Genomic DNA, 14,404 nt, shown 5'->3' with positions numbered 1-14,404 from the left:
AATAGGGTATCTGACTGTAAAGCAGGAGATCCGAGTTCGATTCCATGGGCGGGGTGATCTGAGATAGGAATTTCCCCGTCAAAGTCCGTCCGTAAGGTAGTCTGGGTATGTGAATTGATTCCATATTTTCCTATATTATATTCTTCCTCATTTACAGTTATTTTACTCAGTAAACCCAGAGAAATGTCGGGACGGTACCTTTAACGAAGGCTACGGATGTGTTCTCACATTTCTTGTCTTTCCCCTTGCATCATGTTCTCGCCTTCGAGTTCCAAATAACTCCCATCAACTCCAACGCCTTATTTAAGTTAAAGTCATCTTATTATTTTCGGCAGCGAAACATTTACGGAAAAGGATGTGTAAATAAAACCCATAAAGTAAAGTTATTTTGCGCACGTATGCTAATTGGGATTGGATCTACAGTTTTATGTACAGCCACAGGCAATAAAAATGGGACAACTAGATCCTTAAATACTCGCTTTCCCGCAAGGCGTTATGTGTGTTGCTTAACTCTGCGGAGGTGGTAGAAGTAGATGTCGAAAATTTGCTATTAAAATCGACTTATAGCAGTCGAGATAGTTAACACACATGAAGCTTTGCAGGGAAGCGAGTATTTCAGGATCTAGGTGTCTCACTTTTATTGCCGGTGACTGTATAATCCCAACATCGGCAATAGCCCACCTGTATTTCTTTGAACCATAAGTGGCATTAGAGTAGATAATAGGCAAATAAAGTTTAGCATGACACTTTTGCTGTTCTACTGCAAATCTATTATCATAACAGTGCAAATGTTATCATAACAGTATATATTATAATAGAATATCTGGACATATCTGACCTTTACAGAGCTGCTATGACTTGCTTTACATTTGTACTCTAAAGTCAGGCGTTTTTAGGTTTGAATCCACAACAGACATGATATGATTATTCCTACCGGTGAAAAGCATTGGAAAACAACTGCGGGTTTACTAGTTGGTGGCTAGTCACAACATTGCCGAAATAGCCTTCTATTAAATATTGGGGCAAAGCCACTAAAATCTAATAGTCTTCGTCTCATTAATGAAAAGCACATGCAAATATCCAACTAATTAGGATTTGAACTCAAGACCCCTTACAAAGCCGGGGGCATGAATATTTGTGCAATCCCTACCTCGCAATTAACCTACAAGTAGAAAACGATTTTGAATAACCAAAAGTCAGCAAATAGTTTATTATTTATTACACTGTATTACCAAGATTAGATTAATTTTGCTTCCCCTCGCAAAAAAATCCTATATTGCAACGGGCATCTTGATACTGGGTACCTCTGGTAAAATGGACAAACAAGGGACGTTATTGAAATCAATAAAAATAAAGCAAATCGTATGCTTGTTTTCCTTCTTAAATGGTCCTTCCCAACCTTATACTTGCTCTCTAATACTGTACTGTCATATAAATCATACTGTTATTTTTTTGAGTTTGTGTTTTAGGACCACTTTATGCATATGCACGTTAAACTGGCTTGTTTAATGCATACAAACCTTTAGCAAGCGCGCAGTGGAAACTTCCGCCTTATAGGTCTACTTATTTGCTATGGGGCAGCTATGTTAATAGAAAGTACAGATACAACACCTTTTCCAAAATATGCGAGTTTATTCATTTTCACATAATGTGCAAGCACCATTAGTCTACATAAAGAAAGATTTTTCGATGTTAAACTCGCTGAAATAAACATTTTCGTGTCGTACCACTTGTGCCAGTTGGATGGATATTAATTGAACTAAATAATTAATAATGATGAACTAAATCTATTCCTTTACAGTCAAATCAATTCTCCACGTAGTTTAACGGACGAGAAAGATGAACAAAATATAATTTGGGTGTGTGAGTGCCAATTCGAAACTTAAAAGTACTTATCCTTCTCCTCCCATGTCGTGGTTTCTCGGACACCTTCCTAAGGTGTCTGTCTAGAGGAAAAACTACTTCCTCTCCCTGGGTCAGAATCCAAAATGCGCTGCCTGAAGGGCTGCGACTTCGCACCAAGGTTTCCTTGTTACGTCATTGCGTAACCGATGCTATTGCCCTCTGGTGGCAAAATTAAGAAGATTCCATCCATCTGGCACACAAATAAACAAAATGACGGCTCCGCGCGCACTACGGTCCATATGCACAATAAAGCTAATCGGTGCTGGACATCAGCCGCACAGAGATCCGAACCACAATGTTCCTCCACCTGGTATCTAACCTGGGACCCCTTGATTGCAAGGCGACTACGTTACCACTACGCCATCGGGAAGACCGTCTGTTATTTGTTGTTTGTGGTTGCATATTCTTGTCTTCCATAAACTTAGAGACTAATCATTGCTAAAATCCTTTTGTTCCTGCATTACGGTTTGCTCTATTATCCCAGAATTTAGTTTCTTTAAGGTAAGAGAATTGGCTGGCTTCCCGTTTGCACGTTTAGTCACATTTGATTGGCCGGACAACGAGTTACAAGTATAGCTGTTATTTCAGTCTGGAACTCTAATTTGCATTTTGATGTGAATAATACGACCAGCTTACACGGTCGAGTGGTTAAGATACCGCACCTCAAAGCCAGGGGGTCCTAGGTCGTTTTTATTGTATAATTCCTCAACCTATTTCATCCACACAGTATTCAATCTCGTTGTCGAGATTAACATATTGAGATAGAAAAGTGACGCATAGGAAAACGAAGCAGATATAGATGTGCAATGAATATTCCAGAGATTGGTAGGAACCGGCTGATAAGAAAATAACAAACAAATGCAACTACAGTAAAGGCAACACAATTTGAAAGTTTTGAATTTGTGTTGAATCTGCAAAAATTCTCTCTCAAACCCTGAAACACAAACACAGCTGAAAGAAACAACAACAAAATGGCGTCTCTTTTGCGTGGATGTAAATGACGATAAATCCATCAGCAGCCACAGTCGACCTCAACCATTTCATTCGATCACGCATCCCTGTTCATAATTAAGCACCCGATCAATTCAGAACGAAAGTGGGGACACAGATGAGCGCTTGCGGTGCCAATTAACATCAGTGGTGCACGAAACAAAACCTTTAATTCAAGTTTAATCCAACCAAAACGACTGCTTTCAACGAGCCCATGCATGGGCAGATTGCGTTTCGAAACGTGGGAGGGAAAGCAGCGCGGCAGCCAAGTCTGGGTCGTATGGTGGGTGTACGAAAGGACCGCGAGCATTACCGACATGGACGTCTACAGGATTTTTTCCAGGGAGGGGCAAGGAAGGTATTTTTTCCAAGGGGGGCAAACAAGTCACATTTCCCCCCAAAAGAGTGTTGATCCCTAAAAAACATTGCTTAAATTTGAATTTATGGTGTTCATGCAATAATTAACACATATTATTGTGGCTAAAATGAAATTTTGTGTGTGAAATACATAATTTTTGGTTGACTTTCATTTTCCAGGGGGGCCTCGGCCCCCCTTTCCCCCTTCCGGACGCCCATGATTACTGATCGTACCTATGCGTACGATTAACCTATGACGAAGAGTTTGGATTGGGTATTATGTATCTATTCCCCCCCCCCCCAAAAGGTTATTATTACCACACCTATGTAGGCTCGCTGATAAGCTTGTGACAAACCTCGCTAACTTGGTTTATGTTATTGGTTAAGTTTAACTGTTGTTATAAAAACAACTGTGGGGGTGTAAGGGGTGACTCTTTCTAAAAGTACCCAAGAGTCAACTTCACTTCCATGTAGTGCATACCGGCAACTACAGTGTTGCAGACTAACGAAGCTCTGGTGCCTGGACTCACAACCAGCATAATCCTCTGTGGGGGATTGTGTTGTGTGCTGTCCATTTGTGTTTGTGGTTATCCCTTCACCCATTTACTCACACCACAATTCATCTTCATCTTTGCGATTAGCCGAAAGTGGCAAGAAAGCGAAGTTAAATAAGACAAATCATATCAAATTAAAACAAGACTACAAAATCAGTTAGTAATGGGTTAGGTGCATAAATATACCTATATGTCACTCATGACCTCTGAAAATTCCTTCTGGATCCCGAATATCCTTACTTTGCTTTCATTTCCACCGGAAGATGAAACAGTTGCAGGGATTAGAAATATCTACGCTGTTAGCTCTAGGATCATATATGACACTGCATCTGTACTGAAGCTTTTCATTATTGTTTTATCAATGGACGGCGCTGAAAGAGAGAAGTAAGAGTCCGTGGTTTTCTGTAAAGGTACCATCTCACGCTTTCCTTAGAGTAGCCGAGGAGATAAGTTGAGAGTTGAAACTGCCGACTACTGAAAATTCGTTTTTTTAAAAAAACAATTTATGTTTCTTTCTTCTCGACTAACGAAATCAGAAGCAGCAAACCTCTGAGGAATCTGAAGGAAGCAGAGACAGAATTTCTATACTTCCAAAATCAGAAGCAGCAAACTTCTGGGGAATCTGAGGGACGCAGAGGAAGTATTTCTAGACTGCCAAAATCAGAAGCAGCAAACCTCTGAGGAATCTAAAGGAAGCAGAGACAGAATTTATATTCTTCCAAAATCAGAAGCAGTAAGCTTCTGGGGAATCTGAGGGAAGCGGAGGAAGAATTTCTAGACTGCCAAAAACCAGATTCAGCAAACCTCTGAGGAATCTAAAGGAAGCAGAGACAGATTTTCTATACTGCCAAAATTAGAAGCAGCAAGCCTCTTAGGAATCTGAGGGCAGCAGAGGAAGAATTTCTAGACTGCCAAAATCAGAAGCAGCAAACCTCTGTGGAATCTGAGGGAAGCAGAGGCAGAATTTCTAAACTGCCAAAATCAGAAGCAGCAAGCCTCTGGAATCTGAAGGAAGTAGAGGCAGAATTAATGGTAAACTATTCCCTGCGCAATGTACTGATCCGTGAAGGCCCATTTTCGCTCTCGATCGTAGTGGAGATGATGTGATCAACACCATGATTCAGCCAGCTTTTAGAGGCTGGGTGAACCGCAGAGCCACTCTATGCAGGAGCATTGTCGGGAAAATTCTCCACATGGGATCATACACTCCGAGAATCGAACTTTAGTCTCCCAGCGCTCCCAATTAGTTGATCATCCATCCCTAATTTTATGAGTAACTTAATCCTGTAATTGACGATGAGAGAAAGTAACCACATAATGTTAAAATATTTGAAAGTTTGATGATAGAATTATGTATTGATTGACTGATTTGATTATTTTTTTCGCTTTTCTGTCACTTTTGGCTAATCTCAAAGTTGGGGTTGAGTGATGATAATTATCATGAAATTGATGAAGGGACACTTACAAAGTACACCTATGACAAGACCGGGATTCGAACCCCGGACCCCCTGCCGTCGTAGCGTGCTGTGCTAACAACTTCGCCACGGAGGTTGGCCGATAGAATTATATAATAACGACTTTATATGTGTTGGGGGATGGAGGAAGGGGTTGGTGTGAACGAATGTATGTATATCATCCGTAAAATTGTCTCATCTTTTATGTACGGGATGTAGAGGTGAGACACTGTACGTACACATTCGATCGGACCATAACAGAAGGTAGTGTGATCAGTAGGGAAAGGAACTTCAGGTAAATAAATGTTTTTTCTGCGATAAGATAGAGACCCTAATTTTTGCCAAAATTCTGATCATAGCCTTATATGTCAACACAGCAAATTTTATTTTACATAAAAACACATATTTTCCAGTTTTCCGTATGTAAATACATATTTTGCGAATTTTCATTTTAAATGCATAAAATCGCTCATTGACTTCATCTACCTCGAAATCCTCGAAGGAAAAATGTTTATTCTCCGCACCTCTTTCATATCGAGAGTGTTAGGTTTGTTTTGTCTTTAAGCACCCTCGCTGGCAGACTTCTGGCACCTCGCCTACGATCCTACTGGGAGAAAATAGCTGTAAGTAGCTGGGGCTGGCTACACGTAACGATAGCAAGGCTTTTTAATGAAGCAATGCAGCTATTGTGGCCGGAAGGCATAAAATTTGACAATGTTCTTCTCTTGACAGATGCTGCAGCTTACATGCAGTAGGCCTTGCTGTTAGCTACCCCAAAATGGTGCACGTTACATGTGTGGCTCATGCGTTGCATAGAATATGTGAAAAGATAAGAGCTCTTTATCCCAATGTCGATGAACTGGTTTCAAATGGGAAGAAAGTTTTTATCAAGTCGCCTAGAAGAATAGACATTTTTAAACAAAAATGTCCTGAAGTTCCCCTTCCCCCTACACCTGTAGTTACGCGATAGGGCACTTGGTTGGATGCAGATGTTATGCCCAGAACTTTGAAAAAATTGTATCTGTTGTAAATGATCTCGACAAAGAAGAATTCTGCAAGAACTGTTGATGGAGCCCTCCTTAAAAGTCGAATTGGCATACATCTCAAGAAACCTGTCCTTTCTCTCCAATTCCATACGAAAGCTTGAATCGTCCGCGTATAGTAGAAACGAAACTGAAAGAATTCACTGGATCTAACGCACGAGTGCAAATGTCTAAATGTACAGAATTTTTTGGGAAAAAACAAGGTTTTCAAACTTTGTGCCAAATTGCACGTGTTTTGGAAAGTGAAGTAGAGGAAGAGGAAGCTTTGGAAAACTTCAGCGTTAGTGACATTTCGTGCTTCAAATATGCAAGAATTGTTTCTTGTGACGTGGAGCGATCTTTCTCACAATATAAGATGCTTTTTAGAGATAATCGTGACAGATTTACAATGGAGAATTTGGAAACAAACTATGGTGATCCACTGCAACTCTTCCAAAAAATAGCTCACTAAGAGGTAATCATTTAGAAACTGATTTCAAGTGTTTAAAATGCATGTTATAGTTTGTTTTTGTTACCAAACGTTTTTATTTTTGTCACATATTTTCCTGTTTTTATCACATATTTTCAACATTTATGACACATAAAAAATAAATATTTCTGAGTTTTTTAGCACATAAAGTTCCGTTCCCTAGTGATCAGCACCATACTCTGGCCGCCTTGACCGTTAGTTACGCTTTGGTGAGAAGCTGCGTGGATCCCAGAGCTACTTGTGTGTCTTGCGTGACAGTCAAGTCACACAACCTAGTGTAAATAAATAGCATAATTCGTTTCTTCAGCTTACTGACAGTCGGCGTGAGATTTGGTTTTCGGAGCAAAAATTACATTTGAAGCACATAAAAACTCAGTTAATTAACTAGCATGTCTAATGCGAGTTACGTGGACATATAACCTATCTCAGAAGCCTAAAGTGGGGATGTAAAAAGATATGTTCGCTGGTGAGGACTGTGTACACAAGCCATCGAATCAAGCTATACTGGAGTCGAGCAGTAGCCGACCTAAGCGTTAGAGCGTGCCACTTACTTGGTCAAACAGCCACGTTAAATAAAAGATGACGCCCGGAGAATTTGCCCCGTTAGACATATTGATTGGCGTCTCAAGCCAGCACCGAAGCTACTTCGCGTGTGTCTTTGCTCTGGGGACGTCCTGGCGCTAGTCAACTTTGACCTAGCTAATATATTATTCACGTAGCTTAATAGCGTAGACTGGAACACACTGGGAGGCAAGTCGACGGATGTGAGTTAAGTACGTGCACTTGTCTCATTTAGTACTGCGGCAATTCCCTTCCTTTTAGGTACCGGGTTCGAGTCTCGGCCTGGGCGTGGATGTTTGTGAGTGTCCATTCATCAATTTCATCATGTCATCACTCATTTCCATCTTCGCAAATTTGCCAAAAGTGACACAAAAAGCGAAGTAAAATAAAGCACATAATAATAATAAAAACAACAAAATCAAACCTCTTCCTTTTAGAGCATTTCCGACAAAAGTACAGTTCGATCGACATTTGACATATATGCTGTATAAAGAAGCAAACTGTATCACTACTAAGTCACGCGAGCCTAATGTTAGCGCAACCTCGTTAGTTGACTGGCCTCGTAAGACAGAGTATAAGTATTGTGAACTATGAAGTCAATAAATATACATTGAAAATCTACATATTAATAAATAATTTGGAACATTGTTGTTCTATCTACTTTTCATGTTGTTCATTTTTCATCGGAAATCAACAATGTAAATTAGCTGCAGTGTAGACTACCAAAATCAGCAGCAGCAAACTTCTGGAGAATTCGGGGGAACTACAAGCTGAATTTCTAGACTGCCAAAATCAGGAGCAGCAAACCTCTTCGGAATCTGAGGGAAGCAGAGGCAGAATTTCTATACTTCCAAAATCAGAAGCAGTAAACTTCTGGGGAATCTAAGGGAAGTGGGGGAAGAATTTCTAGACTGCCAAAATCAGAAGCATCAAACCTCTAAGGAATCTGAAGGAAGCAGATATAGAATTTCTGTACTTCCAAAATCAGAAGCAGCAAACCTCTTGGGAATCTGAGGGAAGCAGAGGCAGAATTTCTAGACTGGCAAAATCAGAAGCAGCAAACCTCTGAGAAATCTGAAGGAAGCAGAGACAGAATTTCTATACTTCCAAAATCAGAAGCAGTAAACTTCTGGGGAATCTGAGGGAAGTGGAGGAAGAATTTCTAGATTGCCAAAATCAGAAGCAGCAAATCTCTAAGGAATCTGAAGGAAGCAGATATAGAATTTCTATACTTTCAAAATCAGAAGCAGCAAACCTCTGCGGAATCTGAGGGAAGCAGAGGCAGAATTTCTAGACTGGCAAAATCAGAAGCAACAAACCTCTGGAATCTGAAGGAAGTAGAGGAAGAATTTCTAGGCCACCAAAATTAGAAGCAGTACACTTCTGGAGAATCCGAGGGAAGTAGAAGCTGAATTTCTAGACTGCCAAAATCAGAAGCAGCGAACTTCTTGGGAATCCGAGGGAAGTAGAGGCAGAAATTCTAGACTAACAAAACAGGAAGCAAAAGGTGAGCATTTTCGAAATGTTACAGTGGCACACGGTTTACTTCAATAGCGTAGTTTGTAGGGAATGTTTAAGGGGAAATAAAACTAAGAGGGGATTGTTTCACGTGACACATATCAGAAATATAATTACATAATTATGATTGATGTCAGCAAACTTCTTTAATTCAAAGGAAACAAAGAGATAAAAGCAAACAGAGCAGAAAAATGCACTGGAGAAAAGTTCATAATTGTTAGCGTATCAGCACACGGAATGTACAGGAAAATACTCATGGTTTTGATTGATTTAGTTTATTTTACTTCGGGTTTTGTGCCTCTTGGCTAATTTGCGAAGATGGGGATGAGTGGTGAAATGATGAAATTGATGAATGGACATTCACAAACAACCAAGCCCGAGCGGGATTCGAACCTGGGACCCTTGGCGTCGCAGCGCGATGTGCTAACCACTCGGCCACAGGGTCCGGCAAAATACTCATGGTGCTTTTATTTTTAATTACATGAACTTACCGAAATTGGAAACTGAACAATGTAAATTTTAATAATTTTGTGTCCACGTTTTGTAGGTGTAAATGTGTACGTAGTATGTTGATTTTCACATACTTAGCTACACGTTACATATTAAAGGCTAAAGTTTCATGGATGTTATGGAAATCTACATTTGAAAAGTTTTGTTTGGCACAATTTAATGTGCTTTCCTGATGATAAAATTAAGCATAAAACGGTATCATTATCTTACCTGCAGAGTGTTCCTTCAGTAACGCTCCGTACTTGCTTGTGTCCACTTTTTTGGATAATATTCTGAAAAGAAGGAAATGAAGCCATATAAGAAAGACTATAAAAGCAGATTTATATTGAAATGTTCTCAGTTTACTAACAATGTAATAATCAGATTAGATGTTAGGGATCGTACACGCATATAATGACATCATTGTGTCATTACGATTGCCGATGTAAAATAATGGAAAATATATGAAACAGAAATAGAAGAATTTCGCCCAGAAAAGTGTTTAATATCAGAGAAATTAAAGTTCTGCACCAGTTTGTGTTTCAAATTACAATAAAGTAGGTAGAAAGAAAAAGTTTCTCCCCTTTTCTACCGTTATGCGCGGATTTGCTCTACAGATTTCTGAGACAGAGTGGTACATAAAATATCAATCAAAGGGCTTCCACTCTGTATAGCTTATTTCACTGTAGGTTGTGTCTTGTGCACCTATCTTACAAATTTACCAAAACATGAAACGATTTTTATATTCGTTTGAGATTGGTTGTGAGTCCACTTTTATGCACAGATAGACTAATTGGAGCTGTACCTACAGTTTAAAGTGGATCCGAACCACTATGTGTCTCCACCGGAAATAGAACCCGGGACCCTTGATTACAAGGCGACGCGTTACCACTACTCAACCGGGGAGGCTCCCTATTTTTATATTAGTCTTTACCACCTTGCCATTCTAGATGGCCGTTCACAGGATTCGAACTCGCACCCTCCTGGTTGTAGTTTAATAAAGCTGGAATTTAGAATTAGTGTCTGTTCCCACAATATAGTTTTAACAAAATCAACCAATGAGAAGCCAATCAAACGGCAATGTGTACAGTGGGGAAATGCACCGCACCACCAAAATCAGAAGCAGCACACTTCTGGAGAATCCGAGGGAAGTAGAAGCTGAATTTCTAGATTGCTCAAGGCAATCTGGCTTCAAGACATGTTCGGCCGTCACAGAAACACTAAACCATGTCTTTACTCCAGGCATTTCATCATAGTTAATTACCCCATCGTCATCATCCTCATCTTCCGAGTCAGATAACAGGAGAACAGGAAGGATGATAGATGCCGAGGAGTTACTGCTTCTCTAAGTGAAAATGACGAACAATTTTATATTTCATATCGCAGGTACGTTCGAGTTGCTGAAGATCATATCAAATTCTACGTCCTGTATCCGCAAGGCATATCCATAAACCTTGGGAAGTACGCTCCTAAACTTGTCTTTCTATGCAGCGAAAATTAAACTATTCATCGGCGGTTTAATGTTATACGAACTGTTACGACCGTTCTCTGAACATCAACACAGTGACATTATAAGTTAGGATTAACGGGAAATTAAAGCATACTTCTTGCTAGAATTAGAAAATAATTTGAATGACAGAATATTGTGGTACAGTCACCAACAATAAAAATGGAACACCTAGATTCCGAAATACTAACTTATCTGCAATGCGCAGTATGTGTTGCCTAACTATACGGCGATGTGCAAACTTCAGTAGCAATTTTTCAATGCTATATAATCCATGAGGTATAACAAATTATTCTGAAGGAAAACGTTCAGAATAGCCCCAAAAAGCTTCAGTTACCCACTGCACTATTTGATTGGTCCTTACACTGGAGCGCTGAAAAGTAAAGACTTTAAGAGCATTAAGCCTTGTTTCCATGATATGAAAAACTAAATATGCTGACCAAGGCAGTAATTTATTTAATTAAAAACATAAACTAAACGTAACGTTTCAAACTTCTAGCAAGGTCTTCTTCAGGCTCTGTATCAAGTACAAATGTAACAAGATACAAAAACAGGGCATTATATATACACACAAACATTACTCTCTCCAGACTATTAGAAAGTTGTGCTGGAACTTTCTAGCAGGTGGCTTTCCCTTGTCAACTGTACTGTCACCTAAAAGGCTAAATATATTTACTTCCCTATAGAATGTGGTTGGACTTTTTATCTCACGCTCTTTTTCCTTCATTTTTCTTCCTTCTCCTCTCCTCTTTCTCTCTTGTCCTTTCCACTCTTTCTAACACCTTCTTCCATTCTTTGTTTAATTTCCGTCGCCCATTCCAGTTCATTGTGTCTTCTTCACCTTTCTTCTCTATTTCCTTGGACTCCTTCTATTTTCTCACTAGAGAAATGCGATATTTAAACACGAGAGAAACCGGACATGACATAGAGTGGGATGAGGCTAAGCAGATAGGAAGGGAGAAGAGAATGCTAGTGAGAAAATGGAACGAGTCCAAGGAAATAGAGAAGAAAGGTGAAGAAGACACAATGAACTGAAATTAAACAAAGAATGGAAGAAGGTGTTAGAAAGAGTGGAAAGGAAAAGAGAGAAAGAGGAAAGGAGAAGGAAGAAAAATGAAGGAAAAAGAGCGTGAGATAAAAAGTCCAACCACATTCTATATGGAAGTAAATACATTTAGCCTTTTAGGTGAAAGTACAGTTGACAAGGGAAAGGCACCTGCTAGAAAGTTCCAGTACAACTTTCTAATAGTCTGGAGGGAGTAATATTTTTTGTATATATAATGCCCTGTTTTTGTATCTTGTTACATTTGTACTTGATACAGAGTCTGAAGAAGGCCTTTCTAGAACAGGGGTTTCCAACTGGCGGCCCGCGGGCCGCATGCGGCCCCCGTTGCCTTTTTCTGCGGCCCGCAATGCCAGTTTGCAAAATGCATTAATTTTATGTATTTTTATTAAAATACGTTCTTTTTTTACTAAATGAACGGATGCTCTATGAAAGAAGACAATATCACAGGTAGAATTTATTTTGCAGTCAATAATGATAATCAGAAGAATCTAAAGTGACGTGTTTTATCTTCACACCAAGCACTACATCCCTTCGCTATGTGGAATGAACTCTGCCGCTTCCGTGAAGGCTTCCTTCTTTGTGTTTAGAAACAAGCTGCAGAGAGGCGCTGTAGAGATCTGTTTTACTACGCACAAAGTACGAAGAGATTTCCAGTGTTCCAACTCGGATTGTACTGTGACTGATTGTTAAAGTTTGTGCAAATATCGAAATGAGCAATATCTCCAAAAAAACGTAAGATTGAAAATTAAAATAGCTGCTCTCCAACTTGAATTGCGTGATTTTCGAGGCGATGTGTTCCTTCAAACTAGGCAAGAAAAGGTTGCAGAATTTTTCGAATACCTTTCAAAAGAACGCTTTCCAAACCTTCGTAGTTTTGAGCAAAGAATGACATCGACGTTTGGCAGCACATACACGTGTGAAAGTGTTTTTTCTTCAATGAAGTTCATCAAGAACCGCTACAGAAGCAGACTGGCAGATTCTTCACTGCTTCACCTTCTGAGACTTTCAAATACAGAAATTCAAATACAACTTTAATAAAAGAAGCAGATCGGGCTCAATTTTCACATTGAGCACTTACTATGAAGAATTCTTATTTGTATGGTGTGTCTTTAATTTCTTTCAATTCATCAATAAGTATTGGGTTTTTGTGAAGTAAATGGTAATTATACAATTTTGATTTGAAATTCCATTGTTTTATTGCCTCATTTTAGAAATTGAGCTCATTCGAAAGTTCTACATTTTCAGTTCAGTACTTACAATTATTGTAATTTTTAATCCCCCTCCCAAAAAAAATGCGGCCCGCCTATCAACTGCTGGATATAATTTTGGCCCTCGGACCTTAAGAAGTTGGAAACCACTGTTCTAGAAGGTTGAAACGTTACGTTTAGTTTATGTTTTTAATAAAATAAATTATTGCCTTGGTTAGCATATTTAGTTTTTCTGTAAAGATTTGGTGCCAAAACGAAACAATTACACCTCACAGAATATACTAACAATGGTAACATATCCGTAGCGTCCAATAGCAAGGTATGATTATCCTAATACCTCTTATTTCCCCATGAGCCTTTTTCAAAAGTACTTTACCTTTAAAATTTAAATTTTCATCAGTACATAAGATTTCGGTATCTCACAGTACTGATCCTTCATAAACAGATTATATCTCTCAGTCCACCACATTTTATGTATCTACATCTAACAGTGGCGTATACTGAGTCCCAGATCTGGGCTATCTTACTATGTCACGTGGTCCTAGGCTATGAATAGAAATAAGTTTACCAAATCCTAAGAAATCAGGTTGCCAACTCATAAGAAATCAGGTTGCCAACTCATAAGAAATCAGGTTGCCAACTCATATGAAATTAGGTTGCCAACTCATAGGAAATCAGGATGCCAACTAATAGGAAATCAGGTTGCCAACTCATAGGAAATCAGGTTGCCAACTCATAGGAAATCAGGATGCCAACTCATAGGAAGTCAGGATGCCAACTCATAGGAAGTCAGGATGCCAACTCATAGGAAGTCAGGATGCCAACTCATAGGAAATCAGGTTGCCAACTCATAGGAAATCAGGTTGCCAACTCATAGGAAATCAGGTTGCCAACTCATAGGAAATCAGGTTGCCAACTCATAGGAAATCAGGATGCCAACTCATAGGAAATCAGGATGCCAACTCATAGGAAATCAGGTTGCCAACTCATAGGAAATCAGTATGCCAACTCATAGGAAATCAGGTTGCCAACTCATAAGAAATCTGGTAGCCGACTTCAGAGTCACCATCATTATCTCACTGATATGAATAATTTTATTTACAATTTCTGATCGATTTTTCTCTTGTATTTTATTCCCTAGACTTCAGGCTTCGCAGATAGCTTATTAGCTAGCATAGAATATATGCTCCTGACATCTAATAGTTTCTGAGTTGGCACTGTTTCTGATTGGCCGACAAGTAAGCTAATATTAAAGACTAAAAAAAGTTAAATTACATGCTTGT

At 39.3% G+C, this 14,404-nt stretch overlaps 1 protein-coding gene across 2 annotated transcripts in view; it reads right to left on the bottom strand.

Moving 5' to 3' along the window:
- The window catches only part of SPR (G protein-coupled sex peptide receptor), a 476,822-nt gene that overhangs the window by 42,583 nt on the left and 419,835 nt on the right, over positions 1-14,404 (bottom strand). For both annotated transcript variants that reach the window (XM_083111284.1, XM_083111285.1), the window contains one exon: positions 9,572-9,633. The gene's annotated coding sequence lies outside the window, so the exon portion shown is untranslated. The remainder of the gene's footprint in view (positions 1-9,571; positions 9,634-14,404) is intronic.

The sequence above is a fragment of the Lepisma saccharinum genome, chromosome 25, assembly GCF_977018435.1.
Source record: "Lepisma saccharinum chromosome 25, izLepSacc3.1, whole genome shotgun sequence".
NCBI lineage: Eukaryota > Metazoa > Arthropoda > Insecta > Zygentoma > Lepismatidae > Lepisma > Lepisma saccharinum.
The sequence above is the reverse complement of the archived record's forward strand: the minus strand, read 5'-3'. Positions and strand labels throughout refer to the sequence as shown.